At 45.9% G+C, this 18,083-nt stretch overlaps 3 non-coding genes across 3 annotated transcripts; all 3 read left to right on the forward strand.

Moving 5' to 3' along the window:
• The first annotated feature begins 16,473 nt into the window (after positions 1 to 16,473).
• On the forward strand, positions 16,474 to 16,546 carry TRNAV-AAC. Its single transcript has one exon. It is a non-coding gene; the product is annotated as a tRNA-Val (tRNA).
• A 306-nt stretch (positions 16,547 to 16,852) lies between these two features.
• Positions 16,853 to 16,925, forward strand: TRNAV-AAC. The gene has a single exon. It is a non-coding gene; the product is annotated as a tRNA-Val (tRNA).
• Positions 16,926 to 17,933: 1,008 nt separating this feature from the next.
• On the forward strand, positions 17,934 to 18,006 carry TRNAV-UAC. The gene has a single exon. It is a non-coding gene; the product is annotated as a tRNA-Val (tRNA).
• The last annotated feature ends 77 nt before the right edge of the window (positions 18,007 to 18,083 follow it).

An 18,083-nucleotide genomic window follows, 5' to 3' on the forward strand; every position in this document is an offset into this window, starting at 1 on the left:
AAGCAATTGCTGCCAACAGAGAATGGAGTACAAAACACAGGATGCATTCTTAGTAAAAGTGGCAGTATCTATGTTAAAACAATAACAGGGCAATTACATAAGAATAGCCACACTGGGTCAAACCAATGGTCCATCTAACCCAGTATCCTGCTTCCAACATTGGCCAATCCAGGTCACAAATATCTGGTGGAAACCCAATTAGTAGCAGCATTCCATGTTACCAATCCCAGGGCAGGCAGTGGTTTTCCTCAAGTCCATCTCAATAGCAGACTATGGACTTTTTCTCCAGGAACTTGTCCAAATCTTTTTTAAAACCCAGATAAGCTAACCGCTGTTACTACATCCTCCAGCGCCGAGTTCCAGAGCTTAACTATTCTTTGAGTGAAAATAAATTTCCTCCTATTTGTTTTAAAAGTATTTCTATATAATTCACTTCTACTCGTTCTACACCACTCAGGATTTTGTAGACCTCAATCATATCTCCCCTCAGCCATCTCTTTTCCAAGCTGCAGAGTTCTAACCTCTTTGCCTGCCGTTGACCTGGCGTAAATGGGCACACAAAAAATGTAGGCATACCCAGTGGCGTAGGAAGGGGGGGCGGGGGGGGCGGTCCGCCCCGGGTGCATGCCGCTGGGGGGTGTCGGCTTCGCACTGGTGCACTGCCCTCTCTGCCCTGGAACAGGTTACTTCCTGTTCCGGGCCAGAGAGAGCAGTGAACCAGCGCGGAGCCGACACACCCCAGCAACGTGCAGTTGGGGCGGATCGGCCCTCCCGCCCGTCCCTCGCCGCAGGTATGTGCTCTTGGGGGGGAGGTATGCGCTCTGGGGGGGGGGGTGCGCTCCAGCGGGAGGAGGGTGTGCCGTGCTGCACCCGGGGGGGGGGTGCGCAGCGGCGACCCGCCCCGGGTGTCAGCTCCCCTCGCTACGGCTCTGGGCATACCAACTGAGATTTACGCTAGGATTAACAGATGCTGTAATATAAGAACATAAGAATAACCATACTGGGTCAGGGCTGTGTCAATTAAGGGGTCTGCAGTAATATTGAAATCACCCCCAACAAGGAGCTGTTTCGTCTAGTGGAGATGGATGAGACAACAACTGAGAGAAAAATATATGGAATAGATATTAGGTGCATAGGCAAAGCATATCGCAAACTTAGAATGCAAAATTTCGCCCATCCATATCACAAATTGCCCCTCTGGATCCTGAATGATTTTGTGTATCACAGTACGGTGCCTTTTGTGAATCAAAATGGTCACATTCCTCTCTGTCTGCTGTTAAAGGAGGAAAAAGCCAACTCCCCCACCCAGTCTCGTCTTAGCTTGAGAAGCCCCATGCTGGATAGATGTGTTTCTTGCAGCAATAATATATCAACCTTTATCTTTTTACAATAGTTTAAAATCTTTGTGTGCTTTATGGGGGAGGGGACCCATCTATATTCAATGTGGCATAGCGCAAACTGCTCATCTTATGCAATAGTTAGAGTCAGTATGCCAGTTTATAAACATGTGAGAGAGGTGTCCCAGGCACACTTCTCCCTGATCCAAGTGCACATGTGAAGCGCAGCTAACAATGAATCCATGACAACTGTTGCATCTGACCCTCCCCTCCCCCCCAGAAGCCCCCCTTATTATTCCTAATCCACCCACTGACACAGAAAAACAACACACAGGTCACCATGAAACATTCAAAACAAACCACCCATCCAAAACCACTCACACAATATCCTCCACCAAGCCCAGAATCCCTAACTCCTGTTCTGAATAACCCATCCCCCCATCACACTAATGTGATCATTGACGAACATGTAAACAAAGTCAGAATAGCTAACCAGGGGGGAGATGCATCAACCAAACATTAAAAAATCTAAATCGTAAAAGTGCTTAACGAATTTGAAACAATGAAGAATGCACAAAAAAAACAACTCAGAAATGTTCGGTGCGGTATTGAAAAGTACAATGTATCATACGTTCGTAATCCCCGTCGGTAATTGGCCCCTTAAGCATGCGCAGAGCAGCCAAGCGTTATGCTGGCTGCTCTGTGCATGCCACAAACAGTCAAAACAAAAAAAAACATGTGGCTCCCAAAATAAAAACAAAAATCAAAAAAGGATCGGGAGGGGGCAAAGGTGCTCATGAAGAGCGTCCTGTATGGATGGCCTTGCCCCACCCCCACCCCGCCCGAGGTCACCGCTGCTCCCCGCTTCCCCCTGCATTATAAATTAAAAAGCAAAACAAAAATCAGCAGCCCCGGCCGGCCCCCTCCCTTCCTCTCTACTCTTTCGCCCCACAGCTCCACCTCCCGACATCCTCCGCCCTGTGCCCCGCCCCCTCCACCCCCTCTTGGGGTCGTCGCCGCCATTCTCCCCCTCCACCAGGCTCCCCTCCCTCTTACCGGCCCATGCAGCGCTGTGTGAAGGCGCTGCACGGGCAAGAAGAACAGCTGATGGCTCTGTGCCCAGTCTTCCTTCGCATCTCTCTCCTATTGGGCCCGCCCCCGCCTGACGTAAGTAACCAACGTAGGTTACTTACGTTAGACAAGGGCAGGCCCAGGAGCAAAGGAGGACGTCCTTTTCTCTTGGGCCCGCCCTTGTCTGACGTAAGTAACCTACGTTGGTTACTTACGTCAGACGGGGGCGGGCCCAAGAGGAGAGAGACGCGAAGGAAGACTGGGCACAGACAGAGCCATCAGCTGTTCTTCTTGCCCGTGCAGCGCCTTCACACAGCGCTGCATGGGCCGGTAAGAGGGAGGGGGGCCCGGTGGAGGGGGGAATGGCGGCGACGACCCCAGGAGGGGGTGGAGGGGGTGGGGCACAGGGCGGAGGATGTCGGGAGGCGGAGCTATGGGGCGAAAGAGTAGAGCGGAAGAGAGGGGGGCCGGCCGGGGCTGCTGATTTTTGTTTTGCTTTTTAATTTATAATGCAGGGGGAAGCAGGGAGCAGCAGCGACCTCGGGCGGGGTGGGGGGGCAAGGCCGTCCATACAGGACGCTCTTGATGAGCTCCCTCACGATCCCTTTTTTTTTTTGTATTGCTGCATTTTTTTTTACATTTTAGTTTTTAGCCGGACAGGCCTAACGAGAGGTACAGACCTCTCGTTAGATTTCTCGGCGTTTTGTTCGGTTTTCCTGCATTAAACAAATCGGAAAAGGTTAGTGCATGTCATTTCAATACAGTTTCTACACTAATTGCTCATCTGCATTCCGTTTTCGTTAGCTGCTACCATCGTCGGAAAATGGGCTTTAGTGCATGCAACGGTTTGAAAATTCTTCCTTAAAGGCTCATTTTTGGCTCGTTAAAGCTTAGTGCATCTGGCTCCAGGTTAGCAAACACATCTGAACTCGCGAACTTGTACTGGGGCTGGTATATCTGCGGAGGGGAAGCAAAACTGTAGTTGAAAAGCAGAAAGGAAAACGTGGCCTGTCAGCCCATTGACTAGCCACCAAAGTCTGCACCTACGTGGTGTTCCTCAGAGCAAGGTAGATCATGCCAACACATAGCAAACTAGTAGTGAAGTTCCATATGTTGAACTTGTTCCACGACTCTTGCCGCAACCAAAGGCACAACAAATGGCCATATCCAAACACTTTCATTTTTGTCTGTCCAGAAAGGCTTTCAGCACAGCCAGCATGTGCATCACTAGTGTTCTGTTGTTATGCATGATTTTCACTCTCACCAGATACAGGAGCTCAAATTTAATTCCCCTGCTCAAAAAGCTGCATATAATATGGGGAAAGCAAAAGTCACTGCTCAGAGACCCTTGGAGAGAAATCCTGGAATAACAAAATCTTGGATCCTTGGTATTCAAGTGCTCCTTTGCTCCTGTAGTTCGCCATGAGCCTTTTCTGCATAGTTAAATATGCAGGCGAGCACCAGCTGGGGCCTTGTGTTCCCCTCTCTCAGTGTGCCCATCCAGTGTACTCTCTCTGCTCGCAGCTGATGACAGTCCAACTACACCTCCTTGGTCTTTTCATGGTCTCTGGGAAATCGATGATATGAACATTATTTCTTCTTCCCCTGTTCTTTTCATCTTCAGTTCTCTCCTCCAGGGTTTTATACTGTTCATATATCATCTTCAGGAGATTCTGATTTCCATGATATCCAAAATTATAGCATGGTGGGTGATTAGGCTGGAGCACCCAAAGATGTGACTCTGCTCTGCCCAGCATCACAGGGTGGCCTGGTTGGCCTATTTCTGATGTCACCTATTTTAGATCCTCTTTGAAATATGAATATACAATTAAACCAAAGGACTCAATTCAATGTAAAGTCTCTCTATTCGTAATTACTGGGCAGAGCGGAGTCACATCTTCAGGTGCTCCAGAATCTCCTGAAGATGCTATAGTGATGTCATTAATGACGTGTATCTCTCACTTTAGGGACATGTTACTTTACTCATGTTTCTTTTGAATCATACATAACCATTAGACAAGGCAAGTACTAAAAGCAAGTAAAATATTTCCCTTGGCTTCTGTTCTATTACCAGTAAAGAGCTGTATCCTGTTCCATTAAGGCCTACTTTGCTTACACCCTATGCTATCTATTAAAATGTTATATTGTATTGGCATTGTAATGTAGCATACTATGCCATACTTTGTATTGTAATATGAATATTTTTACTGCTCTAATTGTCTATTGCTCATGTTTGACTTATTCTTGCTGTACACTGCCTTGAGTGAATGTCTTCAAAAAGGCAGTAAATAAATCTTAATAAATAATTAAATAAATAAAATATGAGCAAAACATGGCACCATGTAGAGATTCTGGACAGAGGTTTTGATATTTTGTTTTGAGAAAAGTAATTTATGATCACAACACGGTTTTTTCACACTGCATGTTATCATTGATTCTGGTTGGAATTAGCTTCTACAAGTGGACTTTACTCATCCCTGTTGCGCCTAATAAGAATCAGAAGAATTTGGAGAAATAATAACATCATCATGTCAAGCTAAGTACATTGACGTTAGAATATATTGATGTGAACAGCATATTGAAAAACATCATTCCTGATTAAACAGCAGATTGCTCATTGTTAGAATTAAATTTTCATCCTTGCTGTGTGGGCAGCAAGTGTGATGATTGGATAGTGATTGCTCGTCCTATTGTTGGCTTAGCATCACAAATTCTGAGCACCAATAATAATTTTTATAGTGTTGAATATTATATAGATTCTAATCTCTGGAGTGATATAGTTGATGTATTTTAGATCCATCATATATGCAAAGATGGATTGTCATTAGCTCTTTGTCCACCACTGCCACTCTCTGTCCCTATACTCCCTCCATTCCAAGCATCTCTTCCATTACATCCCATGGATCAGTCCAGACAAATGGGTTTTGACCATCCACCAGCAGGTGGAGATAGAGAACTCTAATGAGTTGTGCCTCATAAGCTCCTGCACTTAGCAACCAAGCCAGTATTCTCTATCTTCAGCAGGCGGGAAAGCAGCTCTAGTGCACTGTGATGACTTCTGTGTGACCTCCTCTCCTGATTACAGGTTCAGTAGAGTTTGGAATTGAGAATATCCTGTGCCTCAGGTGTAAACCTAATGGTCTAGGTCTTTCCCTGCTCCCCCATTGCCACTTTCTACCTCTTTATCTCAGTTTTCCATTCTCTTTTTCGTCTGCCTCTATCTTAAAAAAAAAAAAGAGCAGCCACTGCTGTTCTTTTTGAGAGTGCTTGTGCTGTGGAAAGATTTTAGCACTTCAGTGGCTTGGAGGTCACGAGATTGGCTGTTTTTTGTGAGTATATTTATTATTCTCAATGTCTGAGCCTATTAAGTTTTGTGCGCCCTGGGGGGGGGGGGGGGGGGTAAGCTCTCAGATACCGGTTCCTCATGCTTTGCTTTACTTCTGTGGACATGCCAGTTTTGCCTACTTTGGCCATCAGTACTGCGTCTCTGGGAGTTCAATGTGGCCCTGCTCCGATAACGGTTTTGGTGGGCTCAGCGCCAGTGGCTTCTGCACTCTGTGAGGCTTCTGCAGCCATTTAGTCAGCAGGTTCCTCACCCACTACTGTGTCCCGGCATTTTGGTTTTGCGAGGGTAGAAGTCTCTGCCCTGCCATTTTTGCCTGAATTTGTTCTTTTATTACATCAGGCCTTTTTATTAGTCAGCAAAAGCTGCCTCTCCTTCTTCCCCTCACATTGCTTTTGAGGATCAGCTTCATAAGAAACAAAAACTTTCTGTTTCACAGGATTTGGAGAATGTTCCTCGGGACTCAGAGGAGGTTTTATCTGTATATTCTGACTGTCCTAGTTCTGCTGATGGTCCTGACTTGGACCCTTCATAGGCAGACGGGGGTGGTGATGATCGTACTGTAGCTAGGTGGTTTTGAGATCAGAGTTGACTCTGTTGATTCTTCCCTTGCTTTTCAGTCCTCTGGTCCTGCTCCCTCTATTATGTCAGGTACTAAGAGACCTCCTGTATCTTTCCGTATTCATGAGGCTATGCAGGAGCTTATTGCAGTTCAGTAGGAGACCCCTGATTCTAACCTCCAGGTGGCTCATGCTATGTCCAAATTAAATCCCCTTCTGCCAAATGATTTAGAGCAGTTTACTCTGCGCAAGGTGGATGCCCTTATTAAGCGGTTACTAAACATACCACTATCGCTGTTGAAGGCAGCACTGCAGTAAAGGATATGCATGATCACAAGCTTGAGGCTTCCTTGAAGCTTACCTTTCAACTAGATGTGTTAAATTCTCAGGTAGCAATTTCTTCTTCTTCTATTGTAGCTAGGGCTTCTTTATCATGGATTCAACAGTTGTCCACGTTGCACCTCCAGACTTTCTCCCTATCCTAAAGGTGGGTTGTTCTATTTGTCAGATGCTCTTTATGATATTCTCTGAGCATCAGCTAATGGTATGGCCTTGGCTGTTTCAGCGCAACACTGGCTATGGTTGAGGCATTGGGCTGCTGATGTGGAATCCAAATCTCATCTGGCAAAGTTGCCCTTTTGGGGGAAACTATTCTTCGGTGTGGAATTTGAGAAGATTGTTAAAGACCTGGGCGATTCCAAGGTCCAGCAGCTACCTGAGGACAAGCCTAAGCCTCCTCTCTGGGTGGCTAAGTCTTGTTTTCAAGAAGTGCAGAAGTATTGACCAGGGAAAGCTAGTGCTTCCGCTCAAGAACCTCACTTTTCTCAGACTTAGTCTTCCTTTTGAGGAGGCAAGAAGCCCTTTTGTGCTTCCTCAAGAACCTCTCTCTCTTCGCAGCCCTCTAAATGACGGGGTTGAGGTTTACTCCTTGTACATAGACATAGGTGGGCATCTTTCCTGTCCTGCTTTCAAAAGGAGTGGACCACCATTACTGCAGACCAATGGGTCCTTGATATCATTCTCTATGGCTACAAGCTAGAATTTTCTCTTTCTTTTTTAAATTTTTTATTTATAACCATTTAAATTTTTACAAGCGATAAAACAACTTGCTGGAAATACAGAGAAAGTAATATGTTGGAATTATTTCAGTCAGGTAATTCTATTCTCTTCCTTAGACCACTAAATAGGGAGAGTGAACCAAGATAAGGAGATCAATTAAACAGTAAACAGAAAAAAAACGTGGTATTAACCTGATTATCCCCAGATATTACTCATCTAATTCATTATTCCACATTGATAATCTGGTTGGCTTCTTCAAGGCCAATACAGTGTATAGTCAAATCATTTCATTGAAAACATACTTATTGTCCAATATTAGTTAGAAATAATACATCTGATTACATTCTTTCTCTTTTAAAAACCAGAAGTTATTTAACAATACATATACGTAAGTCTCTAATTCAAATCCCACTGATTAAAATAATCCCAGTTTTCACAGGCTTCACTCCTTTTAAAGTAATAATTTGAGGAAATATTTCTGAGGAAAACTTTAGGAGTCATACCGGGAACTCTGGTAAAAACAATAATCTCGATATTAATCATCTATATATATAAAAGGCACCACCAACGTTCTATGAAGCCTCCAGCCGGAAGTGTGAAGCGCCAGAGATATCTGGTTTCCCCATGAGTGAAGGAAAACAGCACAGCAGGAAATCTCTCTCTCTGTAACAGTGAAGGACTCAGAGGGGGGAGGGGAAAGAGATGCCCTCACTTTCTCTGTAACACAAACATAGAACAGCAGGAAACTTAACACTGAAGGACTGGACTCGGAGGGGGGAGGGGGGAGGGAGAGAGGGCAGAGGGCAGGGACACACACTCCCACGTGCACACTCTGAAGAAAACCTTGCTAGCCCCCGTTTCATTTGCATCAGAAACGGGGCTTTTTTACTAGTCTATAATAATATTCATTTTATTATTCAAAATTTCTGGTCTATTATCATTTTCAAAATCATAACCACTTCTTGCTCATGTAGAATCATTTGTTATATCAATTTTTTACTCTCAAAGGGTTCAGTTGAATTGTCCATGTAACTCTCTAATAAAATTATATCTGAAACAAAATTATTTACTGCCACCATTAGGTCCCGAAGTGCCTTCCAGATGGTATTCAATGTAACCTCCATGGGAGCCAAAAACTCCAAGTTGATTTCTCATAGGTGTTTAGGAGTGGTTCCGCCGATTCGGGTTCTGCTGTAAACGTCCTCAGTTTCAGCATATACCTCTAATTCACTCCTCCACTCCTTTGGGCATGGTGGTTGAACAGTTCGGGAGCGATGGAGTTGTTTTTTCCAGGTCCAAGAGTGTCGACACTCCTTCGCCGGTGCTAATCAAAGGACTCGCCAACCCTTTCATCTGTGGGCAGTTCATCGTGCAGGGTCCCACACTTGCTGCTCAGGGGATAAAACGCTGGCCATCGGAGGCTGACCGCCGGTTGTCCCCTTCCTCTCAGTTAAGGTAACTGCAATTGCAGAGAGGAAATTTACATAAAGAAGACGAAACTTCAGAGGGCAGCTGGGCCATTGGGCATACGAACTTCAGGTCACCATCTTACCACTCTCCCAGTTTGGGACACTCTTTGTCTGGTTTCTCCTCAGAGGCCTGTCTGATATGGGTAACCCTTCAGCATAGCCCTCTAAGTCTTTGAAACACACAAGCCCCTCCACCCCTACAAGGTGGTGTCCCTTTGGAGGGGACAAGCTAGAATTTTCAAAGCTACTTGCAGATCTTTTCATGCTGTCCCCTTGCAGCAGCTCTGCAAAGAGTCGGGCAGTGCTAACTACCTTAGCCGCTTTAAGGCAACTGGGGGCCATTCAGCCCTTTCTTCTGGCAGAAAGGGGCATGGGTCAATATTTCATCTATTTTGTTGTCCTAAAGAAAGAAGACTTTTTTTGCCCGGTTCTGGATTTCAGAGCGGTGAACTAGTCTCTCAGAGTGGTGCACTTCTGCATGGAGACTCATCGTTCTGTCATGGTCCAGCCACAGGAGTTTCTCACCTCATTGGACCTCAAGGAGGCTTATTTTCATATCCTGATTTAGCCTCCTCACAGGAAATTTCTCACATTTGTGATCCTGGGAGATCATTTTCAATTCAATGCCATGCCTTTTGGCCTCACCACTGCACTTCACACATTTTCAAAAGGTTCGGTAGTGGTAGCAGCCTTTCTTCACTGGCGAGGGACCCAGATACATCCTTACCTAGACGATTGACTAGTTTGGATGCCTTCTTATCAAGAAAGCCTTCACAGTACAGAGGCAGACCTGTCTTCTTTCTGCGCTGGGTTCAGTGGTAAATTACTGCAAGAGTCATCTCACTCCCATTATGGCCCTTACAGTCAACCCTGTTGAGCTGGTGGTCTCTGATCTCAGGAACCTACAGCCAGCTGGGGCCAATACCACATATCCAAGGAATTTTACGCCTTTACATAGTAACTTGCATTTTGCTGGTTTCAGCTTCAATCCACATTTGGTCAGTCTGGTGAACACCTTATCTAAATGCTGCAGATGCTACTCAAAAGTTGAAGCATATGCTAGGACATCATCCAGATAGAACAGTAGTATCTTGAAGACATATTCCCCCAGCACTGTCTCCATCGAGTGCTGGAAGTTTGCTGGGGCATTACACAGGCTGAAGGGCATCCGTATACATTCAAATAAGCCAAACGGAGTTGTGACTGCGCTTTTTTGCATATCTCAAGGGTGAATCCCCACCTGAAAATACCCAGATGTGAGGTCCAAGGATATAAACCACTTTGCGCTTCCTGACTCATCCAGAGAGTTGTCAAACCGGGGCAATGGATATACATCTTTGACAGTTACAGAATTGAGTTTCCTGTACTAACCACACAGAAGCGCAGACTCCCATCCTTTTTCTTTATAACAACTGCAAGTAAAGCCCATGGACTTCAGCTTTTCCTCAAAATACCCTGGTCAACCAAGTCTTGGACATGCTTCTTAAACTGTTCAAAAATGTGTGTTGACACTCTGATAGGGTTGTTTAATAGGTGCTACTCCTCCGGAGTGTACCTCATGAGTAATAAGTATGGTATACCCTATATCAATATAGCTCTCAGAGAAAGTGTAAATATAGAAAAGAAAAGAAGCCTTTACCTTGTCCCCCCCCCTTTTCCCTGAGAGGGGGGCATCTTGCAGAGGACAGGGAGGTACAGAGGTCTCAGGGCAGCCCAGCAACAGCATTGACACCTTTTAGTTAAAATGTTTAAAGTGCTCCAGCACTGTTATAAAACTAAGAACTCAGGTGCCCATAGGTGCTAGAGGTGTGTTTAAATTTTACGAGTTTGTAACTGTGGGAGGATGTGCAGTGAAACCTGTTACAAGGCTTCTGATTGGCTGTCTGAGACCCCAGGGAGAGCTGAGAGCTTGAGGGGCATGTAAGGTAATCTTGAGGGGCAGTGTGGAAGGCAGCCAATAGGAGCCAGGATCTGCTAAAGGGCATGAATTTGGACAAATGAGGTGGCGGGAGGCAGTCTGACCCATAGATTGGTGTGAATTTCAAGCCAATCCAGGGGACAGGAGGGTTGGAGCAAAGAAAAGAAGAGCAGTCCAGATGCAACCTGGGAGAGAGAAAGGCAAGTCCGGGCAAAGAGAGGAGGCTGAAAGCATACTCTGAGAGGAGAAGATTGGATCCAGGCAGGAGTGTGCAAGCTGGGGCAGAGAAGGGCATGCTCAGACAAGAAGAGGCAGCTGTAGGCTGGAGGAGAAGAAGATCAAACCCAAGCAGGAGTGAGCTGCTGGCTGGAAGAGAAGGACCCACTGACGAGCCCCAGATGAAGAGAGAGAACTGGTGAGTCCTGTAAGAGGCCGGGCACTAAAGCAGACAGGAACAGAGGAGGAGGAGAAGGGGGTCTGGAGCAAGCTGGGAGCAAAAGAGGAGCTGTAGCAGTAGCCACAGAGGACATTCTTCAGACAGACAGAGAAGCAGAGGAGGAAGAGGGACCACACTGGGGAGCTGAGACATGTTGGGAGCAGTGCAGAGCTGAATAGAAAGCAGCGTGGCAAGGTCCCTGAATCCCAGAGAAGTCCACCCAGTGCATCCCTCCGTGTGTGTGCTTGCCTGCCAGAGAGGAGAAAGCTGGCCGTGTGACTGCCTGCCCTGTAAAGAAGAGGCCTCTCTGGAAAGGGAAGAAGCCCCACAAAGAGAGAGACAGAGAGACCCCGCTGCACTGAGTGCCCCGACTCCAAAGAAACTTTTATCAGAGTGTCTGCCAGTGTGAGTGTCTGCCTCAGGAGGATCCAGCACAGAAGCCTGCTGGTTCGAGTGTCTGCACCTAAGTGAACCTGCCCTGGGGAAAGAGCTGCCCAGCCTAAGCCTTGAGCCCTGTGAGTGCCTGCAGTTGAGGGCCTGCCTTTAGGAGATTTAGTTTAGCAGTCCATCACTGTGAGTAGAGGGTGGGTGTATAACAGAATAAAAGAAAAGGGGTCATCTTTTGGGAGGGCTAGATAGGAATTTCCCCTGCTTATCTTTTTATTTGAATTTAGTTAGCCCACAAGGTCCCTTGCCAAAGAAAATACTGATTGAGGTTAGCACACACACTGAGCACAGGGAGTCAGGATTTTCGTTTTTTGAGTCAGAGCAGTAGGTATCCTGGAGTTCCTGAGCCGGTGAGCTGACCTCGCCAACTGAGGAGACATGGATGTGGAGAAGACCAAGGTACCCAACGCAAGAGAGCAGCGATGCTAGCGAAGATTTGATACACTGGTAACATTATTGTGTGCACACAAATTGGAAAATATATATATATATATATATATATATATATATATATATATATATATATATATCAGATCTGAATACAATAATTGGGGTTGTGTACATGTTTGGGATGTTTTATGTTACTGTAGCAGTGGGGTCGGGGTCTTGGTAACTGAAATTGTAGTTTTGAACATCTTATTGCCTTTGTAACCTATCACGAAGTATTTAACACCTTGCACTATTTTTATTTAATACTAGCAAACTTTAACAATTGGTACCAACATTAAGGAACATAACTATCCAAATGTTTCTATTTATGTTACCATTTAATAAAATATTTAATATTTTTTTTCTTGTCAAATCCCTTGGTTGTGTGGAGTTTATTTGGGAACCCTATTTGAAACTGTGACATTCATATATATTTATTTCTTTAATTATTGTAATTTACCTGCTCCATGACTAGGGGGTTTACAAAAGCATGACGATGCTTTTACAATTTCTTCATCCAGCATCTCCTAATCAATGTTCACTGGAGGAAGTTGTTGCATCCATACCTCATCAATGTTTTCAGGAATTTTTTCAGCGATCACTACCTCTCTGCCTGGTGTCAGCACTTCATTTTGCTTAAACAAGTCTGCCACTCTGGTCCTGGTGGGAAGACCAATGTTTGTTTCACTCACATTCATCATTCTCACAGGCACAAAGCCTTGATTCAGACTTCCTAAATTGTTAGCGGCCAATATTTTATCTGGCAGGTTAACTTTTCTGGTAGCTGACTCTACTACATTGCAGGCCCAAAATTCTCTTACTCTTTGACATTTTCCTGTGAAGTTCTTTTCTGACAAAGTTGGGATAATTATTGGATTTCTCCTGGACAATTTCATAAAACCCAGGCATTCATTGGTATTCCACTCATCAAACTTATTTGATTCTGCTATAGTCGGTCATAATTCTACAAAATTGACCTGACATCCCAGTGAAGGACATAATGTACCTAAACACACCTTCCAGATGCTTGATCACATTCATGCTAGGATTCCTGGAGCTTCAGTCTCCTACACTATTCCATTTGTGAAGTTGTCACGTACTATAAAAATGCAACATGAGGAAGCTACCTGTTCCATACATTGGACATCCGCAAAGATACAGCACAGTACTGGTACTTTTGTGCACACTACTGGTAGTTCTGAGCCATTTGACATTGACACTATAATCTCCTTGAGCTCAGCAAGAATGTTGAAATGCTTACAGAAGTGAATTGTATATATTGTAGAGAATGCAGATCCTGTATTCACTACACACAGTGTATCTATTCCATCAATATTGATATTTACTTTAGGGATTTCTCCAATCATTTGCTATTGGAATTGCTCACAGTCTTCTCCCTCCAACTCCTCACAAGGACCAAGATTCACAGCTCATGCCAGTGCTTTGCCAATTCCAACAACTCCAGAGGCACAAGCCATACCACAGTTTTTCAGAATACATTGTCAAAAATTGTACTTTCCAACTATTTTCTCAATGGATTGTGTCCTTGTTGACTAAAGGGCCGACCGTGCAGTCTCACATCATGCTTGTGAAATGTCAGATGTACTCAGAGAATTTGGTTTCTTTAGTGAAGCAGTTATCATGTTTGCCTAACAAGCAAAAGGTCCCTGGTTTGACACCAAGCAGAAACACTCCGATTCCACCTCCTTTTCCTACCTGTAAGGAACACTACAAATGCTGTCGGGAATGTAGCAGACCCAGTGGCGTACCAAGGGGGGGGGGGGCAGTCTGACCTGGGTGCAAGCTGCTGGGGGGGGGGTGCTGCGCGCCTGTTGGCCAAGTCCGCTCGTTCCCTCCCTGCTGCTCCCTCTGTGCGGAACAGGTTACTTCCTGTTCCAGGGCAGAGGGAGCAGCAGGGAACGAGCGGACTCGGAGCCGACAGGCGTGTGGCACGCCCCCCCCCCCCAGCAGATAAAAATGCACCCGGGGGGGCCGCACTGCACCCGGGAGGGCGCACCGGTGATCTGCCCCAGGTGTCAGCCAGCCTAGGAACGCCACTGGTCAGACCACACCTGTTGGCAGTATTTGTTCCTTTAAATTGCCTCCACCCATCTGAGCCCCCCTTGCCCAACCCGCCAAACGACCCTCGTCTACCACCCGACCCGCCGGCACCTCACCTCACCCAGCATTTGTAAAAAAGCTACAAGCGGCAGTGCCTCCTCGCGTCTGTGAAAGAAGAAAAGTCGCTTCGTCCATTGGCCGGCCTTCCCTCATGTCCCGCCCTCTGATGTAACTTCCGCAAGGGCCTTGGCGGGTCGGGGAGGGGGGCTCAGGTGGCTGGAGGGAAGGGGAGCAGGGGAACGAGGAGAGTTGCGTCGCTGGACATGGGTGGAGGGCAGGGGGCACAGGAGGGTCGCTGGACATGGGGGGATAGCAGGGGAGGGGGTTTCTGGACATAGGTTGAGGGCAGGGGGCACAGGAGGGTCGCTGGACATGGGTGGATGGCAGGGGAGGGGGTTTCTGGACATAGGTTGAGGGCAGGGGCACAGGAGGGTCTCTGGACATAGGTGGATGGCAGGGGAGGGCAGAGGGGACAGGGGGGGTTGCTGGACATGGATGGCAGGGGGGATAGGAGGGTCGCTGGACATGGGTGGATGGAGGAGAGAGAAGAAATGCTGGACATGGATGGAGGCGAGGGAAGAGTGAGGAAGGAGATGAGGTGAGGGAAAAGGAAGAGAGGAGAAAAAGTGCACATGGATATAGAAAATAGGCAGAAGCTGGATCCACTGGACAGTCAAGTCTGCGGAGGACCCAGCTTTTACTTACGGATGTAGGGCAAGAAATGAAGAAGAAAGGCGGAAAGTAAAGAAATAAATGGAAAGGAAGCCCTGGAAACGGAGTTAAGAGGACAGATAGCAGCACTATCGGATACTGAGCTAGCATGATCAGAAAAACAAAGTCACCAGACAACAAAGGTAGAAAAAACTGTTTTATTCAGGATTTATTAATTGGAATATGTCAGTTTTTGGAAATGTGCATCTGTGATATTTTTCATGTACGTTTCAATTTTTGTAGTATTGCTGCATGCTGAGTCTGACTTCTTGAGGTAACTTTCCAGTTCAGTATTTTGCCTTCATGTGTTTTTCAGGTGTGATCAAGGAAGGTGCAGTATTCTGCTAGCCTATAGTTTGAATCCCTTTTTGTTTGTTTTTTTTCACTAGGTTGTGCACTGGTGTTTTAGAGCCAGGTGTAATTACAGTTGCCTTTCCACGCCACGCATAAGGTTGTAGCTCGTTCTGTCCTTGGAATTAGTGCTGTTTATGGTTTGTTAAGGTTATGAGTGTGTTTTTGCACAAGTTTGTGTATAGTGTTTTGCAGTGGAGAGATTGTGTGTTGGCCTTACTAAGGTGGCACCAAACATCAGAAAGGGTGTAGAGCCTAAATCATGACTCACTACCTCTAAAAGGGTGTTTTGTGGCTCTGCATGAGAATTGTGGTATTATGATCCCTTGCTAGCTTCATATTGTTGACGGTCTGCATTTTCCATATGGCTGGTATATTGGTGTATAAGGTATTAATTGTGACAATTTGTTTTTACTTATTTTTTTTCTGTGTGTTGTCAGACAGTTATGGATGACAGACAGAGTCGGAGTCTTCTTGAGTCAGAGAGCTGTGGTATATATTTTAAAACAATTTTAATACCTTGGTGGTCTATATGTTTTTATATTGTACATTATATTTCACACATCACTTTATTTTATTGTATATCTTTTCATTTCATTTTTATTTTATTGCATATATGGGTTACAGAGTAATAGGGGAATTTGAAAGTACTGAATCTTTTTTTAATATATTTCCTTTATTCTCCTTTGTTATGAGAATTGGAACTACTAATTGTAGTGGACTTGAACTGAATAATTTCTGGGGAGGGGAGGTTTCATGATAGCATTGTGCTTATTATTTCAATCAGTTTTTTTGTACAAGTTTAGCTTCATTTGTCTTTATTAGAAATTTCATAAATAAAAAATGTTCTAAAAACAGAATAATCTTATCAATGGGGTGGAGCTAGGGTGGGGCGGGGCTACGGTGGGGCGGGGCTAGGATGGGGCCACACCAAATTGGTCTGCATAGGGCCCCGCACTTGCTAAGACCGGCCCTGGCCAGCCCTCACCCTCTGCAGCTGGAGGCAGGGCAAATGGGGCTGGACAGGCCCCCCCAGCCCTCATCTCTCTACCTCGCATACCTCATTTAGGGGCAAAGAACACACTGCCAAGAAAAGTAAGTCACAGAACAAATAAGGGTCCCCACTCCTTTTATCGATGGACTGTGTCCTTGATTCCTTAAGGGCCGGCCGTGCGGTCTCACATCATGCTTGCAAGATGACAAGTGTGCTCAAAGAATCTGGTTTCTGTAGTGTAGTGGTTATCACGTTTGCCTAACACGCAAAAGGTCCCTGGTTCAATACCAGGCAGAAACACTGCCGTTTTACCTCCTTTTCCTACCTATAAGGAAGACTACAAATGCTGTCTGGAATGTAGCCAGCCCTCACCCTCTGCAGCTGGAGGCAGGGCAAATGGGGCTGGACAGGCCCCCCCAGCCCTCATCTCTCAACCTCGCATACCTCATTTAGGGGCAAAGAACACACTGTCAAGAAAAGTAAGTCACAGAGCAAATAGAGGGTCCCCACTCCTTTTATCGATGGACTGTGTCCTTGATTCCTTAAGGGCCGGCCGTGCGGTCTCACGTCATGCTTGCAAGATGACAAGTGTGCTCAAAGAATCTGGTTTCTGTAGTGTAGTGGTTATCACGTTTGCCTAACACGGAAAAGGTCCCTGGTTCAAAACCAGGCAGAAACAGCACTCTTGGTTTTTTTTCCCTTGCTTGTGAGCAAGACAGAACGTATGCTGGCCTGGCTCAGTCCAGTCAGCGTGCAATTGGTCATGCTCATAATCTTCGCCTGGCGGCTGCAGCCCTATATCCTTAGCTGTGCCAACAGGGTGGGCTGAGTGGCCTACTTCTGACATCGTCTACTTTAGATCCATCATTTATGCAAGGATAGCACCACCGCCTCCGCCTGGACTTCAGATCATACCAGACCCGCACTCCTTCTTCTTCGTACTTGCCTCCTGTGTTGTCGCAAGTCTTAATAATATCTGTAGTGTTCTCCCTTCTTCTGCCACTTTCACCTTTTGGTTGAAATCCTATGTGTGCTTCTGCTCTAGCACTGTATGGACTCCTCTGGAACGCTGTTGTAGGCAATCAGCACTCTCTCACTTCCACTTTTGTCCTCGCTTTTCTTTTGATGTTGCATTCCTTTAACTTCTTGAAATATGTCACTTGCCCCTGAATTTTTTTTTTATCCTTACTGCACTTCACGGAAGCTGGCTAGAAATTGGAATGCCGTATCTGCCCTTTGCCTTCATTCTTCTAGAGAGTCCATGTACAGCTCCCTCGGTCTCTGTGTGTATGGCTTCCAGTGCAGTGTGTGCCCCATTTTGGCGATATTCCTTCCTTTAAATTGCCTCCACCCTGTCAGGGTCCTTTTCTAGAGGGGTTCTACAGAACTGAACAGAGATCTCAAGGCTGACTCTCAGCATAGCCTGTAGAGCGAAAGTCTCAATGGCGCATTCTACTGCCGTGTTCCGCGTCAGTTATGCAAAGACGGCACAGCTTATAAGAAGTCACTGAGGAAATGGATGTTTTCAGCCTGTTTCAATAGTCTGCTATGCCCCGATATCTGCACACGAGGCAAAAGGGACAAAGGACCTCATTAATCTCACCCTGGTCTCGTGTACCCATAACACAGAAAAACCAAACGGAAAGGCACGACGAGCACACACACTCCAGGTAAGAGCAACAGGCAGGTTTCTGTAGTGTAGTGGTTATCACGTTTGCTTTACACGCAAAAGATCCCTGGTTCAATACCAGGCAGAAACACTCCCGTTTTACCTCCTTTTCCTACCTGTAAGGAAGACTACAAATGCTGTCTGGAATGTAGCCAGCCCTCACCCTCT

Source organism: Microcaecilia unicolor, chromosome 3, assembly GCF_901765095.1.
Source record: "Microcaecilia unicolor chromosome 3, aMicUni1.1, whole genome shotgun sequence".
Classification (NCBI taxonomy): domain Eukaryota; kingdom Metazoa; phylum Chordata; class Amphibia; order Gymnophiona; family Siphonopidae; genus Microcaecilia; species Microcaecilia unicolor.